The sequence below is a fragment of the Telopea speciosissima genome, chromosome 3 (genome assembly GCF_018873765.1).
Source record: "Telopea speciosissima isolate NSW1024214 ecotype Mountain lineage chromosome 3, Tspe_v1, whole genome shotgun sequence".
In the NCBI taxonomy this organism is placed as follows: Eukaryota; Viridiplantae; Streptophyta; class Magnoliopsida; order Proteales; family Proteaceae; genus Telopea; species Telopea speciosissima.
The window spans coordinates 37,907,204-37,929,812 of NC_057918.1; the positions used below are offsets into that span (position 1 = coordinate 37,907,204).

General features: G+C 41.2%; 1 pseudogene; it reads right to left on the reverse strand.

The window, feature by feature from the left end:
- Positions 1-584: 584 nt before the first annotated feature.
- On the reverse strand, positions 585-18,452 carry LOC122655149 (annotated as a pseudogene).
- Between the last annotated feature and the right edge of the window lie 4,157 nt (positions 18,453-22,609).

Consider the following 22,609-nt stretch of genomic DNA (forward strand, 5'->3'; position numbering starts at 1 on the left):
ACTTTGTGGTTAATAGAGTACTTCTTCAGTAAAGCCCCTACACTCCAATGTCAAAAATGAGAGCCACCATCACTAATGATGGCCCTGGGAAATCCAAAACGGCTAAAAATGTACTCCTGAATGAAAGAGATAACCACATTGTGGTCATTAGTCTTCATAGCCTTGGCTTCTACCCATTTCGAAACATAGTCAACTACCACAAGAATATACTCATTACCGAATGAGGCAGGAAAAGGGCCCATAAAATCGATACCCCAAACGTCGAAAATCTCAACCACTATGATAGGACTTAGGGGCATCTCATTACATCGGGACAAATTGCCAACTTGTTGGCATCTCACACACGCCTTGCAGAAGGTGTGTGCATCCCGAAATAATGTGGGCCAGTAGAAACTAGACTGCAGTACCTTGGCTGTAGTTTTCTTGCCACTATAGTGTCCCCCACAGGTGAGAGTATGGCAAAATGATAATATACTCTGAAACGCACTCTCAGGGACACAACGATGAACGACCTGGTCCGAACAGTATCGAAACAACTCTGGATCCTCCCAGTAGTAGTATCGCACAGTAGAGAGAAACTTATCTCAAGCTGCTTTATCCCAATTAGGAGGTAATTGGCCAACAGCAAGATAGTTCACTATAGTTGTGTACCATGGAGTCAGTTTCGACAAAATGGAAAACAACTGCTCATCAGGGAAAGTTTCCCGAACCAACTCCAATGTGGAAGAGGAATCTAGAAGAATCCGGGATAAGTGGTCTGCTACAACATTTTCTGACCCCTTCTTATCCCTAATCTCCAAGTTGAACTCCTGAAGGAGAAGAATCCACCGGATCAACCTTGGCTTGGTGTCATGATTTGAAAGAAGGTGCCTAAGGGCTGCATGATCCAAGAAGACTATCACCTTCAAGCCCAAAAGATAGGAGCAAAATTTATCCAGGGCAAAGACCACCGCTAGGAGCTCCTTCTCAGTAGTGGTGTAGTTCAACTTAGCATTAGACATGGATCTACTAGCATAGTAAATAACAGATGGCTTCCCATCCACCCTTTGACCAAATATAGCACCCATGGCATAGTTAGAGGCGTCACACATGATCTCAAATGGTAGAGACCAGTCTGGTGACCGAATAATAGGTGCTTCAGACAATGCAGTCCGAAGGGTGTGAAAAGCAGTCAAGCACTTTTCATCAAAGATAAATGGGGCATCCTTGGTGAGGAGATTGCACAAGGGCCTGGAGATGAGACTAAAGTCTTTGATGAAATGCCTGTAAAACCCGGCATGGCCCAAAAAGGAATGGACCTGCTTAACTGTCGTGGGAGGGGGTAATTTGACAATCAGATCCACTTTGGCCTTGTCTACCTCAATGCCCTGAGAAGACACTACGTGACCAAGTACATTACCCTTACGAACCATAAAGTGGCTCTTCTCCCAACTCAAAACAAGGTTATGCTCCACACATCGCTGAAGAATAAGAGATAGATGGTGGAGACATTGATCAAAAGATGACCCAAAGATGGAGAAGTCATCCATGAAAACCTCAAGCGAATGGCCAACCATGTCAGAAAATATGGCCATCATGCACCTTTGAAAGGTGGTCGGAGCATTACATAACCCGAACGGCATCCTCCTAAAGGAAAATGTACCAAATGGACAAGCGAAGGTGGTTTTCTCTTGGTCACCGGGAAAGATGGGAACTTGGTTGTATCCCAAATAACCGTCAAGAAAATAGTAGTAGCTCTGCCCAGCCTATTTTTCTAGAATCTGATCAATAAAGGGCAGCGGAAAGTGATCTTTACGCGTGACCTTATTCAACTTTTTGTAGTCGATACAAACATGCCAACCCGTAGTGGTATGAGTTGGGACAAGGTCACCTTGGTCGTTAGGGACGACTGTGATTCCAGATTTCTTGGGGACAACTTGAGTTGGATTGACCCACTGACTATCCGAAATAGGATATATAATACCCGCGTCAAGCCACTTTACTACTTCATTTTTCACCACTTCCCTCATATTAGGGTTAAGGCGCCTCTGTGGATCTCGCACGGATTTGGCTCCGTCTTCACAATAGATACGGTGCATACAAACAGAAGGGTTAATACCCTTCAGATCAGCTAAAGACCAGCCAATTGCGGCTTTGTGAGCTGATAAAAACTCCAACAGGAGGGACTCTTGCCTTTCAGTAAGATCAGAGGACATGATAACCGGCAGAGTCTCTTCCTTGCCCAAGAATGCATATTTTAAGGAATGGGGCAGAGGCTTGAGTTCCAGTTGTGGAGGGGACTCCAAAGCAGAGGGCTTAGGCGATGTAGCCAAGGGTGGCAGAGGCTCATATCTATAGGTCCAGGGAGGCTGCCCGGAAGAGGGTTTAAGATTTAACATGGCGTTCACCTCTTCAGTATAGGCCTCTTCATCAAAGCCTTCTGCTCCATAGGACATCACAAGCTGCAGAGGATCATTAGTAAGGATCTGGGAAGTGTACTGAGATACAGCTTCATCAATCATATCCAGAGCAAAGCACTCGTCTTCTCTGTAGGTCCTAGGGATGCATTGAAGATGTTTAGCCGAAACTTCTCGTTCCCAAACGATATGTCCATGGTGCCTGACCGACAGTTAATGCAAGCATTAGCGGTCGCCAAGAATGGACGCCCTAGTATGATAGGGGAAAGCTTGGCTGAGGTAGATTCCATGTCAAGGACTAGGAACTCCACTGGGAAGTATAAATCATCTATCTTCACAAAAACATCCTCAAGAAGTCCACGAGGTCTTTTAAAAGATCGATCAGCTAACTAAATTATGACTTTAGTGGACTTCAATTCTCCTAATCCAAACTTCTCAAAAATCGAACCAGGTAAGATATTCACACTAGCCCCCAGATCCAACAATGTTTTGTCAATGGAGAGGTCTCCAATGACATAAGAGATGAGTGGTGCACCAGGATCCTTCAGCTTGGGGGGTAGGTCAGTGATAACTGCACTTACCTGTTCTGTGAGGTGTATGGTTTTGGGAGTTTGATTCCTCAGCTTACGCTTCTGAGTGCATAGGTCTTTCAGAAACTTAGCGTAAGCTGGAACCTGCTTGATTGCATCCAATAATGGAAGGTTGATGTGGACTTGTTGAAACAAATCCAACATCTCCTTCATCTTCTCTCCTTGCTTCCCAAATGGGGGAGAGGACGGAGTTTTGAGAGCATCAGGGAAAGGGACTTGGGGTGTATACTTATCCGATTGAGGTCCCTCCCCAACTGGTCGCTCATTCTCCTTCTCAGTATTTTCCTAGGAATGGATCAAAGAAGGTGTAATGGTTCTATTCCCATCAATGAGAGGCCTCAATGCCTTTGATTCAACTTCTGCTTGGGCTGGGGTTGACTCTGCTAATGTGGTCATGTATTTCCACCGTCTTACCATTCCTCAACACTCTAACCGACTTGACTTGTTCCTTACCCTTCCCTATTTGAGCATTATTGGGGTTTCCAATAGGTTGGCTTGGTAGTTGGCCAGTCTCTCTCTTATTGAAGGCTTCGGCAAGTTGACCAATCTGGGTCTCCAGCTTGCTGATAGAGTGAGTGTGGGAGTGCAATAATTGGTCATTGATTCCCACTTTCTTCTCAATGCCTTTCAGCACCTTCATTATTTCACTCTCAAAGGATGGGGTATGTTGAGGTGGAGAGTAAGGTTGCTGTTGTCCACCCCTATAGGCATTAGGTTAGGCATTGAACGGTGGCCTAAAGGGTGGATTAGGAGGGGTTTTTCAAAAAAAATTGGGGTGATTTTGCCATCCTGGGTTATAGGTGTTGGAAAATGGGTCGTTACCCGGGTTGGCAAAACCCTAAGCAGCTTGTACCTTTTCCTGGATAAATTCAGGATATTATGCTGCTAAATAACAATCGGTCACATTTGATCGAGTCGTTGAACCAATCAAAAATAAATCTAACTAAACACTAATACAGAGGAAAGTACGGGTATCAAATCTACGGGGAACAAAGTCTAAGTTGCATGAAATTAAATCAAGTCTAAGATGAAACTAAAAACGCAAATTAATTAATTTAAAGCTAACACTACCAACTGATTAAAGCGAATAGAGGATGGTGAGAAAATACTGCTTTTAGGTTGAATCAACTTTAATTCAGATTCATCATTCAATCTCTCTCATATTCGGCTCATGGCGACTGTAAGTCCCATGACAACCACAGAAAATAGGGTCCCTTCTAGGTATAAAGTATCTTGGCAAAATTGTCGTCTGATCGCTACAATGAATCGAAAGTTCAAAGAACTCGGGTACGCACAATCCACTCAGGTATACCACCGTATCATCGATACGACCACAGGAATCAATTCAATACTATTGTTTGGTAGGTTAAATTGAATCACAGAAACAAATTACCCCAACTAGATGTAAACACGATAACACAAAAATCACAACAAAATGCCTAAGTCTTTTCCAAGCAATCAATAAGAAAAGAGAATGACTAATTAAATCATCCTTACAGTATCATCTTCCCAAAAAACAGCAGCAAGTTTAGTTACTCATTTAACATAAATGAAATAAAGAGAAGTTAGGGATACAAGCCAAAGAATTAAAGGGAACAAGAGAGTAGAAGCAATGGTAGCAATGGCGATGGTAGATGCTCTTCCTCTTCCAATCTTCTTCTTCCCAAAACCGTCAACCCCCTTTTGCTCTCGGTCGTTCACTCTCCAAATTCAATTCTCCTCCCCCCTTTGTGAACTCCATCCGTATCCTTCTTTTAGGGGAGAGGTGATATATTTTGAATTAAAAATAAAACTGAAAATAACCCAAGGGAATTGCGTTCCACTAGGAGAGTAAGAGAGAGGGAAAGACAACGTTGAGATGGGGATGGGAGAGAGAGGCATGTGAGATGGGATGACTTAGAAAAATGGGTAAAAAGATAGAAAGAGAGAGAGAGGTAAAAAGATATTTAATAGTTTATTTTTGAATTAACAAACTAGAAAGAGAGGGAGAGAGAGGTTTACGTTAGAGAATATTTCTCTCTTTCTTTCTTTTATTTTGTTTTTCTTTACACTCTCCAACTTTGCCATAATCCATCTTTGGCCATAATTCCTCTTTCCTTGAATCGAATTGACTCGACTCAAGAATTAAATGTTAACCATTTAATTTTTCTGATGCAATGAGTCTAATATCGATTTTTCTTGAGAAATTTTCTCTTTGTCAAATTACGATAATGCCCTTGAGATGACTATTTGCTCACATGCGAACCCTTGACCCAGCTGGTAAACATCCAAAATTGGCTAAAGGGACTGATTCTATCACTGATTCATGCTTTTCTCCTTCCAGGCCTGCAATCATAGAAATCACATAATAGTATCAAATCCTTCATAAATATTCAAACACAAACCATAAATAAATAGTGATTTCTATCTAAGATTACAGCCCAATCACACTCCCCAACTTAGCCTTTTGCTCGTCCTTGAGTAAAAGAGAATAAAGAAAATAACTGACTCGACTCTCTGATTCATAAACAATTTATCTATAGATGATACATTCAAAGAGATAATTACAGTTTACGATTGCACATCAACTCATAGGATGCTTGGCTTATGGAAACACAAGAGCTAAGCAATGAACGAGGACTTCTCCTAAGCCATCAAGTGCTCACTTTCTGCTTTTTCAACCCACTGGTTCACCATGAATTGTGACATCTAAACCTTTTACAAATGCACATGCTAGCTCGTGTAACACCTCATAATCAATGTAGCTCACTTATTTTTCTCTCAAAACATTTTTCTTTTCTTTCTTTCGTTCTTTCTTTTTTTTATTTTTTATTTTTTTATTACGTGATTCTCAGATCCATGCAATGTTCTGGCCTTTTAAGCTTTCTAGAAGGCTCATGTAACGAGCTTTAAGCCAACCACTCCCAAGCCAGATGACTTTAGGGGATTGAGTGTGAAACACTCCTCGGACTTACTCACTCGAACCAAAAAGGCTACAAGCCCAAACTGGATTCAAGAATACTAATAATAATAACCTAACTGGTCACTCCAACCGTTTTACGCGAGACTCCGGGCTTGTGGCCTAGATGCCCCGGTTACTAAGTTGAAGCAACAGAACTAAACTCTCATAATTTTTTAATTTTTAATTTTTTAATTTTTTTTTAAGAAAGAGGATGCAACACCATTAAGCAGATGCGACACCATTAAGCAGTGGTCTGCCTAAACATTCAAAATGTCACAAACCGGGTAGACCTATGTGTTTAGAAGCATTAAGCAAGCTCACAAATGACCGTCGGAGAAATAAAGGTTCAATACTTAACATTATGTTGAATTAATTTTCTCACAACCTAGACTCAAATGCACTGCAAAGTAAAAGTATCATTATAAAAATGAATGCATGAAAATTTTCAAGAATGTAGATGAATCAGAGAGTCATATGCAGAAAAATTTCCAAAATCCTCCCTCCCCAACTTAGACGGCAGTGTCTCCAATGACTACTAAAAATAACAGATAAAGAAAAATATGAGAAACAAAGGATGAGGAACGAAACCACCTGGGGTGTGGGTGTACGGCAACGAGTGAAATCACTGAAAATAACAGCACATTGAGAATTTAACTCTACTACGGGAAATGGCTCTACAAAATAAATCAAAAAAAAAAAAAAAAAACACCAAACAATGTAAAAAGGAAAACAACAAATGCTGTAAATAAAGAAAACGTGGACTGCCTCCCAAGAGCGCTAAGTTTTACGTCTTCAGCCAGACGACAGTAAAGCTCAGGGTAGCCCATCACAAGCATGATCATAATCCACATCCACTAGGTCCTAAAGACTCAATTAATTGGCCATCAGCAAGGCCATCAACATAGGGTTTCAGTCTTTGACCATTAACCTTAAAAGCTTTCCCGTTCTGCGGATTCCTAATCTCAATAGCACCATGCGGGGCAACAGATACAACCACAAAAGGCCCATCCCACCGAGATCTCAATTTCCCTAGGAATAAATGCAACTTAGAATTAAAGAGCCAAACACGCTGATTAGGCACAAAGGACTTCCAAACTATGTGTTTATCATGAAACACCTTAGTTCGGTTCTTATAGATGCGTGAGCTCTCATAGGTATCATTGGGCAACTCCTCCAATTCAGATAGTTGGAGATGACGAGTGGAACCAGTCTGAGTCATATCAAAATTAAATGTCTTTATGACCCAATATGCTCGGTGTTCCAACTCAATTGGAAGATGACAGGCCTTACCGAAAACTAATCGGTATATAGACATACCTATAGGAGTTTTATATGCAGTTTGGTAAACCCACAAAGCATCAGTCAGCCGAGTAGACCAGTCCTTACGGTCCGGTCTAACTGTCTTCTCCAATATCCGTTTTATCTCTCGGTTCGATACCCCACCTGACCAGATGTCTGGGGATGATAAGGGGTGGCCACTTTGTGGTTAATAGAGTACTTCTTCAGTAAAGCCCCTACCCTCCAATGTCGAAAATGAGAGCCACCATCACTAATGATGGCCCTGGGAAATCCAAAATGGCTAAAAATGTACTCCTGAATGAAAGAGATAACCATATTGTGGTCATTAGTCTTCATAGCCTTGGCTTCTACCTATTTCGAAACATAGTCAACTGCCACAAGAATATACTCATTACCGAATGAGGTAGGAAAAGGGCCCATAAAATCGATACCCCAAACGTCAAAAATCTCAACCACTATGATAGGACTTAGGGGCATCTCATTACGTCGGGACAAATTGCCAACTTGTTGGCATCTCACACACACCTTGCAGAAGGTGTGTGCATCCCGAAATAATGTGGGCCAGTAGAAACTAGACTGCAGTACCTTGGCTGTAGTTTTCTTGCCACTATAGTGTCCCCCACAGGCGAGAGTATGGCAAAACGATAATATACTCTGAAACTCACTCTCAGGGACACAACGACGAACGACCTAGTCTGAACAGTACTGGAACAGCTCTGGATCCTCCCAGTAGTAGTATCGCACAGTAGAGAGAAACTTATCTCAAAGATAAATGGGGCATCTGTTTAAGTTAAAATAATACCGCAAGCGTACGGGTCAATCGTAGCTATGGGTCGAACACGAGGAGATATACGCCACTCTATTTAATTAACTTAAAAGTAATGCAAAGTGAACCAAATTAAAGTATTAAATTAAACTAATTAAACTAATGAAAATTAATGCATCCTAACTCATAAGCATCTAACAAAATTAAGGGATTAAATTGGCATCCTAACACATGAGCATCTAACCTATCAAACTAAAGCGAATTGAAAGGAATAACAAAAACGCAACCACACTTCATAATCACATAAAAAGAAACAAGGGAATAAAAGTGTATCCACATACCACAACCATATAAAAAAAATAAAAGAAATAGAGGGAGAAGAAGAAGAAGATAGATGGAGGAAAGGAAAAATGAGATTAAGGGTTTAGAGAATGAGATACCTTGATGTGCTTGAATACTTGAATAAACTCACAATGGCTTCCTCTTCTAAACCTCCATGTCTTGTCATCAACATAGGAACTTAGACTAGGAAGCTTTAAACTAAAACTATTACAACCATTAAACTAGACTTATGAAATCAAAACTAAGAACTTGAAATCAAAACTAAGAACTTAAGCCAAAAAATAGGAAAATAAGAGAAAATTTCACTAAGTGAATGAAATAAAAATTACACTAAAAAACTGAATTAAAATTGAACTAGAAACTAACTAAAAACTGAACTAAAAAAACTAAATTCTTACAACACAAAAGGCAAGGGGTATTTATAGGGGGAAGAGAAGAGAAGAGAGAAGAGGGAAGTGTAGGAGAAATATTCCCTAAGAAAAGAGAATATTCTCTTCTCCTTCCTCTTTTACAATGCCTTGAATCCTAAGAAAAAAAGAAAAAAAAATAGAAAGAAGAAGAAGAGAAAATTGTTTACATAGAACTTCTATTTCTAGAAAAGTAAACTTCCAATTATAACAAGTGCTTCCTTTTCTTTGTAGATATCTTCTCCAAGCAATAAAATCAAAGCATCTTTGACTTTTCAACTTTTCATAGGTGAGAAAATATCTTTCAAAATAAATCTATCCCAAGTAGAATTCCAGGAGTGCCCTTGAGAAGTTGGAGGAGAGAGAGAGAGAGAGTAAGGGTGATGACTAGGATTCCTTCAAGAATAAATAAAATACCCATTCTGTCCTTCAGAAAACGTAGAGCATGGGGTGCTTATATAGGCCTCACCATTGTGTTCCTTGCTAAAAATCACCCAAAATATGCCCAAATTTTGTCCAATTTGGAGTTTGGGAGCCAAAGATATCTCAAGTTAAAGTTGGACTATCCAGAGCCCTCCAAATAGAATCTTTTTGGTACAGGAAATATAACTTCTGGTTATTGCGTTAAGGCTCCTGGAATCCGAACTTTTGCTTCACTTTGTCTTTGGCCGACTATCAATAATTATAAATAAACCCCTGCAGACCATTTTCGTGCTTCGTTACGGAAACAGCCATAACTTCTTCGTTTCAACTAGGAATCATGTGCCGTTTGAACCGTTACGAAGCTAACTCGATGGGCTACGCATCCAAGCCATTAACACCTCTAAACAGCTTAAAAACATTTCCTTAGCATCTTCTCCTCCATTTTCACAAGAATTCACCTAAAACCTGAAAAGCACAAGAAAGCACCGAGTAACTCTGTCCAATGTGGTAAAATGTATGCTTTATGTCCTAAGATTTCACACATAAGTGTGCTCTTCAGCATCCTTGGTGAGGAGATTGCACAAGGGCCTGGAGATGAGACTAAAGTCCTTGATAAAATGCTTGTAAAACCCAACATGGCCCAAAAAGGAACGGACCTGCTTCACTGTCGTGGGAGGGGGTAGTTTGACAATCAGATCCACTTTGGCCTTGTCTACCTCAATGCCCTGAGAAGACACTACGTGACCAAGTACATTACCCTTACGAACCATAAAGTGGCTCTTCTCCCAACTCAGAACAAGGTTATGCTCCACACATCGCTAAAGAACAAGAGATAGACGGTGGAGACATTGATCAAAAAATGACCCAAAGATGGAGAAGCCATCCATGAAAACCTCAAGCGAATAGCCAACCATGTCAGAAAATATGGCCATCATGCACCTTTGAAAGGTGGCTGGAGCATTACACAACCCGAACGGCATCCTCCTAAAGGAAAATGTACCAAATGGACAGGTGAAGGTGGTTTTCTCTTGGTCACCGGGAAAGATGGGAACCTGGTTGTATCCCAAATAACCGTCAAGAAAACAGTAGTAGCTCTGCCCAACCAACTTTTCTAGAATCTGATCAATAAAGGGCAGCGGGAAGTGGTCTTTACGTGTGATCTTATTCAACTTTTTATAGTTGATACAAACACGCCAACCCGTAGTGGTATGAGTTGGGACAAGGTCACCTTGGTCGTTAGGGACGACTGTGATTCTGGATTTCTTGGGGACAACTTGAGTTGGACTGACCCACTGACTATCCGAAATAGGGTATATAATACCTGCGTCAAGCTACTTTACTACTTCATTTTTCTCTACTTCCCTCATATTAGGGTTAAGGCACCTCTGTGGATCTCGCACGGATTTGGCTCCGTCTTCACAATAGATATGGTGCATATAAACAGAGGGTTAATACCCTTCAGATCAGTTCAAGACCAGCCAATTACGGCTTTGTGAGCTGATAAAAACTCCAATAGGAGGGACTCTTGCCCTTCAGTAAGATCAAAGGATATGATAACCGGCAGAGTCTCTTCCTTGCCCAAGAATGCATATTTTAAGGAATGGGGCAAAGGCTTGAGTTCCATTCGTGGAGCGGACTCCAGAGAAGAGGGCTTCGGGGATGTAGCCAAGGGTGGCAGAGGCTCATATCTATAGGTCCGGGGAGGTTGCACGGAAAAGGGTTTAAGATCTAACATGGCATTCACCTCTTCAGTATAGGCCTCTTCATCAAAGCCTTCTGCTCCATGGGACATCACAAGCTACAGAGGATCATTAGTAAGGAACTGGGAAGTGTACTGAGATACAACTTCATCAATCATATCCAGAGCAAAGCACTCATCTTCTCTGTAGGTCCTAGGGATGCATTGAAGATGTTTAGCCAAAACTTCTCGTTTCCAAACGATATGTCCATGGCGCCTGACCGACAGTTAATGCAAGCATTAGCGATCGCCAAGAATGGACACCCTAGTATGATAGGGGAAAGCTTGGTTGAGGTAGATTCCATGTCAAGGACTAGGAACTCTACTGGGAAGTATAAATCATCTATCTACACAAAAACATCCTCAAGAAGTCCACGAGGTCTTTTCAAAGAACGATCAGCTAACTAAATTATGACTTTAGTGGACTTCAACTCTCCTAATCCAAACTTCTCAAAAATCGAACCAGGTAAGATATTCACACTAGCCCCCAGATCCAATAATGTTTTGTCAATGGAGAGGTCTCCAATGACATAAGAGATGAGTGGTGCACCAGGATCCTTCAGCTTGGGGGGTAGGTCAGTGATAACGGCACTTATCTGTTCTGTGAGGTGTATGGTTTTGAGAGTTTGATTCCTCAGCTTACGCTTCTGAGTGCATAGGTCTTTCAAAAACTTAGCGTAAGCTGGAACCTGCTTGATTGCATCTAATAATGGAAGGTTGATGTGGACTTGTTGAAACAAATCCAACCTCTCCTTCATCTTCTCTCCTTGCTTCCCAAATGGGGGAGAGGATGGAGTTTTGAGAGCATCAGGGAAAGGGACTTGGGGTGTATACTTATCCGGTTGAGGTCCCTCCACAACTGGTCGCTCATTCTCCTTCTCAGTATTTTCCTGGGAATGGATCAAAGAAGGTGTAATGGTTCTATTCCCATCAATGAGAGGTCTTAATGCCTTTGATTCAACTTCTGCCTAGGCTGGGGTTGACTCTACTGGTGTGGTCATGTATTTCCACCCTCTTACCATTCCTCAACACTCTAACTGACTGGACTTGTTCCTTACCCCTCCCTATTTGAGCACTATTGGGGTTTTCAATAGGTTGGCTTGGTAGTTGGCCAGTCTCTCTCTTATTGAAGCCTTCGGCAAGTTGACCAATCTGGGTCTCCATCTTGCTGATAGAGTGAGTGTGGGAGTGCAATAATTGGTCATTGATTCCCACTTTCTTCTCAATACCTTTCAGTACCTTCATTACCTCACTCTCAAAGGATGGGGTATGTTGAGGTGGAGAGTAAGGTTGCTGTTGTCCACCCCTATAGGCATTAGGTTAGGCATTGAACGGTGGCCTAAAGGGTGGATTAGGAGGGGTTTTCCATGAAAAATTGGGGTGATTTTGTCATCCCGGGTTATAGGTGTTGGAAAATGGGTCGTTATCCGGGTTGGCAAAACCCTGAGCAGCTTGTACCTTTTCCTGGATAAATTCAGTATATTGTGCGGCTAAATAACAATCGGTCACAATTGATCGAGTCGTTGAACCAATCAAAAATAAATCTAACTAAACACTAATACAGTGAAAAGTACGGGTATCGAATCTACAGGGAACAAAGACTAAGTTGCATGAAATTAAATCAAGTCTAAGATGAAACTAAAAACGCAAATCATTCATCAAAAAAAAAAAAAAAACTAAAAACTAAAAACACAAATTAATTAATTTAAAGCTAACACTACCAACTGATTAAAGCGAATAAGAAGTTGGTGAGAAAATACTGCTTTTAGGTTGAATCAACTTTAATTCAGATTCATCATTCAATCTCTCTCATATTCGGCTCATGGCGACTGTAAGCCCCATGACAACCACAGAAAATAGGGTCCCTTCTAGGTATAAAGTATCTTGGCGAAATTGTCGTCCGATCGCTACAATGAATCGAAAGTTCAAAGAACTCGAGTACGCACAATCCACTCAGATATACCGTATCATCGATACGACCACATGAATCAATTCAATACTATTGCTTGGTAGGTTAAATTGAATTACAGAAACAAATTACCCTAACTAGATGTAAACATGATTACACAAAAATCACAATGAAATGCTTAAGTCTTTTCCAAGCAATCAATAAGAAAAGAGAATGACTAATTAAATCATCCTTACAGTATCATCTTCCCAAAAACAGCAGCAAGTTTAGTTACTCATTTAACATAAATGAAATAAAGAGAAGTTAGGGATACAAGCAAAAGAATTAGAGGTAACAAGAGAGTAGAAGCAATGGTAGCAATGGCGATGGTAGATGCTCTTCCTCTCCTCTTCTTCTTCCTCTTCCAATCTTCTTCTTCCCAAAACCGTCAACCCCCATTTGCTCTCGGTCGTTCAATCTCCCAATTCAATTCTCCTCCCCCCTTTGTGAACTGCATCCGTATCCTTCTTTTAGGGGAGAGGTGATATATTTTGAATTAAAAATAAAACTGAAAATAACCCAAGGGAATTGCGTTCCACTAGCAGAGTAAGAGAGAGGGAAGGGCAACGTTGAGATTGGGATGAGAGAGAGAGGCATGTGAGATGGGATGACTTAGAAAAAAGGGTAAAAAGATAAAGAGAGAGAGAGAGAGGTAAAAAGATATTTAATAGTTTGTTTTTGAATTAACAAACCAGAAAGAGAGAGAGAGAGAGGTTTACGTGAGAGAATATTTCTCTCTTTCTTTCTTTTATTTTGTTTTTCTTTACACTCTCCAACTTTGCCATAATCCATCTTTGGCCATAATCCCTCCTTTCTTGAATCGAATTGACTCGACCCAAGAATTAAATGTTAACCATTTAATTTTTCTGATGCAATGAGTCAAATATCAATTTTTCTGGAGAAATTTCTTCTTTGTCAAATTACGATAATGCCCTTAAGATGACTATTTACACACATGCGAACCCTTGACCCAGCTGGTAAACATCCAAAATCGGCCAAAGGGACTGATTCTATCACTGATTCATGTTTTTCTCCTTCTAGGCCTGCAATCATAGAAATCACATAATAGTATCAAATCCTTCATAAATATTCAAATACAAACTGTAACTAAATAGTGATTTCCATCTAAGATTACAACCCAATCACACTCCCTCACACTCCCCAACTTAGCCTTTTGCTTGTCCTCGAGTGAAAGAGAATAAAGAAAATAACTGACTCGACTCTCTGGTTCATAAACAATCTATCTATAGATGATACATTCAAAGAGATAATGACAGTTTACGATTGCACATCAATTCATAGGATGCTTGGCTCATGGAAACACAAGAGCTAAGCAATGAACGAGGACTTCTCCTAAGCCATCAAGTCCTCACTTTCTGCTTTTTCAACCCACTGGTTCACCATGAATTGTGACATCTAAACCTTTTACAAATGCACATGCTAGCTCGTGTAACACCTCATAATCAATGTAGCTCACCTATTTTTCTCTCAAAACATTTTTCTTTTCTTTCTTTTTTTTTATTTTTTTATTTTTTTATTACGTGATTCTCAGATCCATGCAATGTTCTGGCCTTTTAAGCTTTCTAGAAGGCTCATGTAACGAGCTTTAAGCCAACCACTCCCAAGCCAGATGACTTTAGGGGATTGAGTGTGAAACACGCCTCGGGCTTACTCACTCGAACCAAAAAGGCTACAAACCCAAACTGGATTCAAGAATACTAGTAATAATAACCTAACTGGTCACTCCAACCGTTTTACGCGAGACTCTGGGCTTGTGGCCTAGATGCCCCGGTTACTAAGTTGAAGCACCAGAACTAAACTCTTATAATTTTTTAATTTTTAATTTTTTTTTTAAGAAAGAGGATGCAACACCATTAAGCAGTGGTCTGCCTAAACATTCAAAATGTCACAAACCGGGCAGACCTATGTGTTTAGAAGCATTAAGCAAGCTCACAAATGACCGTCGAAGAAATAAAGGTTCAATACTTAACATTGTGTTGAATTAATTTTCTCACAACCTAGAGTCAAATGCACTGCAAAGTAAAAGTATCATTATAAAAATGAATGCATGAAAATTTTTCAAGAATGTAGATGAATCAGAGAGTCATATGCAGAAAATTTTCAAAAATCCTCCCTCCCCAACTTAGACGGCATTGTCCCCAATGACTACTAGAAATAACAGAGAAAGAAAAATATGAGAAACAAAGGATGAGGAACGAAACCACCTGGGGTGTGGGTGTACGGCAACGAGTGAAATCACTGGAAATAACAGCACATTACGAATTTAACTCTACTACGGGAGATGGCTCTACAAAATAAATCAAAAAAAAAACATCAAACAATGTAAAAAGGAAAACAACAAATGCTATAAATAAAGAAAACGTGGACTGCCTCCCAAGAGCGCTAAGTTTTACGTCTTCAGCTAGACGATAGTAAAGCTCAGGGTTGTCCATCAGAAGCATGATCATAATCCACATCCACTAGGTCTAAAGACTCAATTAATTGGCCATCAGCAAGGCCATCAACATAGGGTTTCAGTCTTTGACCGTTAACCTTAAAAGTTTTTCCGTTCGGCGGATTCCTGATCTCAATAGCACCATGCGGGGCAACAGATACAATCACAAAAGGCCCATCCCGACGAGATCTCAATTTCCCTGGGAATAAACATAACTTAGAATTAAAGAGCCAAACACGCTGATTAGGCACAAAGGACTTCCGAACTATGTGTTTATCATGAAACGCCTTAGTTCGGTCCTTATAGATGCGTGAGCTCTCATAGGCATCATTGTGCAACTCCTCCAATTCAAATAGTTGGAGACAATGAGTGGAACCAGCCTGAGTCATATCAAAATTAAATATCTTTATGGCCCAATATGCTCGGTGTTCCAACTCAACCCAAAGATGACAGGCCTTACCGAAAACTAATCGGCATGGAGACATACCTATAGGAGTTTTATATGCAGTTTGGTAAGCCCGCAAAGCGTCAGTCAGCCGAGTAGACCAGTCCTTACGGTTCGGTCTAACTGTCTTCTCCAATATCCGTTTTATCTCTCGGTTTGATACCCCACCTGACCAGATGTCTGGGGATGATAAGGGGTGGCCACTTTGTGGGTAATAGAGTACTTCTTCAGTAAAGCCCCACCCTCCAATGTCGAAAATGAGAGCCACCATCACTAATGATGGCCCTGGGAAATCCAAAACGGCTAAAAATGTACTCCTGAATGAAAGAGATAACCACATTGTGTTCATTAGTCTTCATAGCCTTGGCTTCTACCCATTTCGAAACATAGTCAATTGCCACAAGAATATACTCATTACCGAATGAGGCAGGAAAAGGGCCCATAAAATCGATACCCCAAACGTAAAAAATCTCAACCACTATGATAGGACTTAGGGGCATCTCCTTACGTCGGGACAGATTGCCAACTTGTTGGCATCTCACGCACGCCTTGCAGAAGGTGTGTGCATCCCAAAATAATGTGGGCCGGTAGAAACTAGACAGTAGTACCTTGGCTGTAGTTTTCTTGCCACTATAGTGTCCCCCACAGGCGAGAGTATGGCAAAATGATAATATACTCTGAAATTCACTCTCAGGGACACAACGACGAATGACCTGGTCCGAACAGTACAGGAACAGCTCTGGATCCTCCCAGTAGTAGTATTGCACAATAGAGAGAAACTTATCTCGAGCTGCTTTATCCCAATCAGGAGGTAATTGGCCAACAATGAGATAGTTCACTATAGTTGCGTACCATGGAGTTGGTTTCAATGAAATGGAAAACAACTGCTCATCAGGGAAAGTTTCCCGAACCAACTCTGATGTGGAAGAGGAATCTAGAAGAATCCAGGATAAATGGTCTGCTACAATGTTTTCTGACCCCTTCTTATCCCTAATCTCCAAGTCGAACTCTTGAAGGAGAAGAATCCACCAGATCAACCTTGGCTTGGTGTCATGATTTGAAAGAAGGTGCCTAAGGGCTGCATGATCCAAGAAGATTATCTCCTTCGAGCCCAAAAGGTAGGAGCGAAATTTATCCAGGGCAAAGACTGCCGCTAGGAGCTCCTTCTCAGTAGTAGTGTAGTTCAACTGAGCATCAGACAAGGATCTACTAGCGTAGTAAATAACAGATGGCTTCCCATCCACCCTTTGATCAAGTACAACACCCATGGCATAGTCAGAGGCGTCACACATGATCTCAAATGGTAGAGACCAATCTGGTGATCGGATAATAGGTGCTTCAAACAATGCAGTCCGAAGGGTGTGAAAAGTAGTCAGGCACTTTTTATCAAAGATAAATGGGGCATCCTTGGCAAGGAGATTACACAAGGGCCTGGAGATGAGACTAAAGTCCTTGATGAAATGCCTGTAAAACCCAGCATGGCCCAAAAAGGAACGGACCTGCTAAACAGTCGTGGGAGGGGGTAGTTTGGCAATCAGATCCACTTTGGCCTTGTCTACCTCAATGCCCTGAGAAGACACTACATGACCAAGTACATTACCCTTACAAATCATAAAGTAGCTCTTCTCCCAACTCAGAACAAGGTTATGCTCTACACATCGCTGAAGAACAAGAGATAGACGGTGGAGACATTGATCAAAAGATGACCCAAAGATGGAGAAGTCATCCATGAAAACCTCAAGCGAATGGCCGACCATGTCAGAAAATATGGCCATCATGCACCTTTGAAAGGTGGTCGGAGCATTACACAACCCGAACAGCATCCTCCTAAAGGCAAATTTACCAAATGGGCAGGTGAAGGTGGTTTTCTCTTGGTCACCGGGAAAGATGGGGACTTGGTTGTATCCCGAATAACCGTCAAGAAAATAGTAGTAGCTCTGCCCAGCCAATTTTTCTAGAATCTAATCAATAAAGGGCAGCGGGAAGTGGTCTTTATGCGTGACCTTATTCAACTTTCTATAGTCGATTCAAACACGCCAACCCGTAGTGGTACGAGTTGGGACAAGGTCACCTTGGTCGTTAGGGACGATCGTGATTCTGCATTTCTTGGGGACAACTTGAGTTGGACTGACCCACTGACTATCCGAAATAGGGTATATAATACCCGCATCAAGCCACTTTACCACTTCATTTTTCACCACTTCCCTCATATTAGGGTTAAGGCGCCTCTGTGGATCTCGCACGGATTTGGCTCCGTCTTCACAATAGATACGGTGCATACAAATAGAAGGGTTAATAACCTTCATATCAGCTAAAGACCAGCCAATTTTGGCTTTGTGAGCTGATAAAAACTCCAACAGGAGGGACTCTTACCTTTCAGCAAGATCAGAGGATATGATAACCGGCAGAGTCTCTTCCTTGCCCAAGAATGCATATCTTAAGGTATGGGGCAGAGGCTTGAGTTCCAGTTGTGGAGGGGACTCTAGAGAAGAGGGCTTAGGGGATATAGCCAAGGGTGGCAAAGGCTCATATCTATAGGTCCAGGGAGGCTGCCCGGAAGAGAGTTTAAGATCTAACATGGCATTCACCTCTTCAGTATAGGCCTCTTCATCAAAGCCTTCTGCTCCATAGGACATCACAAGCTGCAGAGGATCATTAGTAAGGATCTGGGAAGTGTACTGAGATATAGATTCATCAATCATATCCAGAGCAAAGCACTCGTCTTCTCTGTAGGGTCTTAGGATGCATTGAAGATGTTAAGCCAAAACTTCTTGTTCCCAAACGATATGTCCATGGCGCCTGACCGACAGTTAATGCAAGCATTGGCGGTCGCCAAGAATGGACGCCCTAGTATGATAGGGGGAAGTTTGGCTAAGGTAGATTCCATGTCAAGGACTAGGAACTCCACTGGGAAGTATAAATCATCTACCTTCACAAGAACATCCTCAAGAAGTCCACAAGGTCTTTTCAAAGAACGATCAGCTAACTAAATTATGACTTCAGTGGACTTCAACTCTCCTAATCCAAACTTCTCAAAAACCGAACCAGGTAAGATATTCACACTAGCCCCCAGATCCAACAATGCTTTGTCAATGGAGAGGTCTCCAACGACATAAGAGATGAGTGGTGCACCAGGATCCTTCAGCTTGGGGGGTAGGTTAGTGATAACTGCACTTACCTGTTCTGTGAGGTGTATGGTTTTGGGAGTTTGGTTCCTCAGCTTACGCTTCTAAGTGCACAGGTCTTTCAGAAAGTTAGCATAAGCTGGAACCTGCTTGATTGCATCCAATAATGGAAGGTTGATGTGGACTTGTTGAAACAAATCCAACATCTCCTTTATCTTCTCTCCTTGCTTCCCAAATGGGGGAGAGGATGGAGTTTTGACAACATTAGGGAAAGGGACTCAGGGTGTATACTTATCCGGTTGAGGTCCCTCCCCAAATGGTCACTCATTCTCCCTCTCAGTATTTTCCTGGGAATGGACGAAAGAAAGTGTAATGGTTCTATTCCCATCAATGAGAGGCCTTAATGCCTTTGATTCAACTTCTGCCTGGGCTGGGGTTGACTCTACTGGTGTGGTCTGTTGAGGGGTATTAGAGGGGAAGTCCTCATAGGTAGGTGGTGTGTCATGTATTTCCACCCTCTTACCATTCCTCAACACTCTAACCGACTGGACTTGTTCCTTACCCCTCCCTATTTGAGCACTATTGGGGTTTCCAATAGGTTGGCTTGGTAGTTGGCCAATCTCTCTCTTATTGAAGGCTTCGGCAAGTTGGCCAATTTGGGTCTCCAGCTTGCTAATAGAGTGAGTGTGGGAGTGCAATAATTGGTCCTTGATTCCCACTTTCTGCTCAATACCTTTCAGCACCTTCATTACCTCACTCTCAAAGGATGGGGTATGTTGAGGTGGAGAGTAAGGTTGTTGTTGTCCACCCCTATAGGCATTAGGTTGGGCATTGAATGGTGGCCTAAAGGGTGGATTAGGAGGGGTTTTCCAAGAAAAATTGGGGTGATTTTGCCATCCCAGGTTATAGGTATTGGAAAATGGGTCTTTACCCAGGTTGGCAAAACCCTGAGCAGCTTGTACCTTTTCCTGGATAAATTCAGAATATTGTGCTGCTAAATAACAATTGGTCACATTTGATTGAGTCGTTGAACCAATCAAAAATAAATCTAACTAAACACTAATACAGTGAAAAGTACAGGTATCGAATCTACGGGGAACAGAGGCTAAGTTGCATAAAATTAAATCAAGTCTAAGATGAAACTAAAAACGCAAATTAATTAATTTAAAGCTAACACTAGCAACTGATTAAAGCGAATAGAAGATGGTGAGAAAATACTGCTTTTAGGTTGAATCAACTTTAATTCAGATTCATCATTCAATCTCTCTCATATTCGGCTCATGGCGACTACAAGCCCCATGACAACCATAGAAAATAGGATCCCTTCAAGGTATAAAGTATCTTGGCGAAATTGTCGTCCGATCGCTACAATGAATCGAAAGTTCAAAGAACTCAGGTACGCACAATCCACTCAGGTATACCGTATCATCGATACGACCACATGAATCAATTCAATACTATTACTTGGTCGGTTAAATTGAATCACAGAAACAAATTATCCTAACTAGATGTAAACATGATTACACAAAAATCACAATGAGATGCCTAAGTCTTTTCCAAGCAATCAATAAGAAAAGAGAATGACTAATTAAATCATCCTTACAGTATCATCTTCCCAAAAACAGCAGCAAGTTTAGTTATTCATTTAACATAAATGAAATAAAGAGAAGTTAGGGATACAAGCCAAAGAGTTAGAGGGAACAAAAGAGTAGAAGCAATGGCAGCAATGGCGATGGTAGATGCTCTTCCTCTCCTCTTCTTCTTCCTCTTCCAATTTTCTTCTTACTAAAACCATCAACCCCTTTTGCTCTCGGTCGTTCAATCTCCCAATTCAATTCTCGTCCCCCCCTTTTTGAACTCCATCCGTATCCTTCTTTTAGTGGAGAGGTGATATATTTTGAATTAAAAATAAAACTGAAAATAATCCAAGGGAATTGCGTTCCACTAGGAGAGTAAGAGAGAGGGAAAGACAACGTGTGAGATGGGGATGGGAGAGAGAGGCATGTGAGATGGGATGATTTAGAAAAAAAGGTAAAAAGATAGAAAGAGAGAGAGAGAGGTAAAAATATTTAATAGTTTGTTTTTTAATTAACAAACTAGAAAGAGAGAGAGAGGTTTACGTGAGAGAATATTTCTCTCTTTCTTTATTTTATTTTGTTTTTCTTTACACTCTCCAACTTTGCCATAATCCATTTTTGGCCATAATCCCTCCTTCTTTGAGTCGAATTGACTCGATCTAAGAATTAAATGTTAACCATTTAATTTTTCTGATGCAATGAGTCCAATATCGATTTTTCTTGAGAAATTTTATCTTTATCAAATTACGATAATGCCCTTGAGATGACTATTTGCACTAGGGATGTAAGTTTGGCCCTGTCGGCCCGAACCCGCCCTGGCCCGCCCTGAGCCCGAATAGGGTCTGGGCTGAGATATTTGGCACTGAGGGTGGGTCAGGACTGTAAATTTCTGGCCCTGAGTTAGGGTCGGGTCGGGTTAGGGTTGAGGCCTCGAGCTAAGCTTGGCCCGGCCCGGCCCGACCCTGATTTAAGTTATACTATAAAATATATGTTGATATAATTTATACATTATAAACTTTAAAGTTCACCCACATTTTTTTATATAATATAGTATATATGAAGATAATAAGTGTTATAATATAATTTATTATATTATTATTTTATGTAAAATTAATAATGCTCTTCCCAGCCCATTCCTGTCCATGCATTTCTTTTCCCCTTCCCATGACCAGGGCCAATCAGGGTCGGCCCTGCCCGACCCAACCCTGAGGGCGGGTCAGGGTTGGATTTTTCTGGCCCTGAGTCAGGGTAGGGTCGGGCCTGGGCCCAGCTAAGGGGACTTAGGGTTGGGCTAGGGTACTACAAAGCCCGGCCCAACCCGACCCTGTTGCAACCCTAATTTGCACACATGCGAACCCTTGACCTAGCTGGTAAACATCCAAAATTGGCTAAAGGGACTGATTCTATCACTGATTCATGCTTTTCTCCTTCCAGGCCTGCAATCATAGAAATCACATAATAGTATCAAATCCTTCATAAATATTCAAATACAAACCGTAAATAAATAGTGTTTTTTATCTAAGATTATAGCCCAATCAATATGCCACAACTTCAGGTTATTCATAGACTAGAAGAGAAAAATTACATTAGTTTTATGGCTGGAAAGCTTACTAACAAAGTCACTGGAGACACGAATATCATGTTGAAATCAGGTTCGGCTCTCAGAAGACAGTATACACGAACTCCACGAAAGAATTCCAATTCTAGTTTGATGTCCACCCATGGTACAGACCCTCTTGCACTGAGTTCCATCCCAAACCTGTCACAAATGTCATTGCTCACTGAAACTTAAGAATACGTGTCAAAGTTGTGTATCATTTGGATGCTTAAATCTTGAATAACAAAAACTTACATGTACTTCACCAAGATATGTTCCTATTGATATATAAGAGCCCTTACAGGTCCATTGAACTGAATACAAGCTGTCATTAGGTCCCAGAACAAATAATTTTGCCACCTAGGGACATTTGCAAAGGAAAAATGCTAATCAAATACCCATAAAAAAGATGTTTAACTATTGACCTAGAAAACATCATTAAATGAAGAGAGTAGGCAGATTTTGCTAGTTGGGGAAGTTCATATTATGGGGTTATTATTTTTTTCTCAAAAAATCAACGGTCCCCAGTCGAGAGTAAAACAGAGTCAGAGAATTGGTGG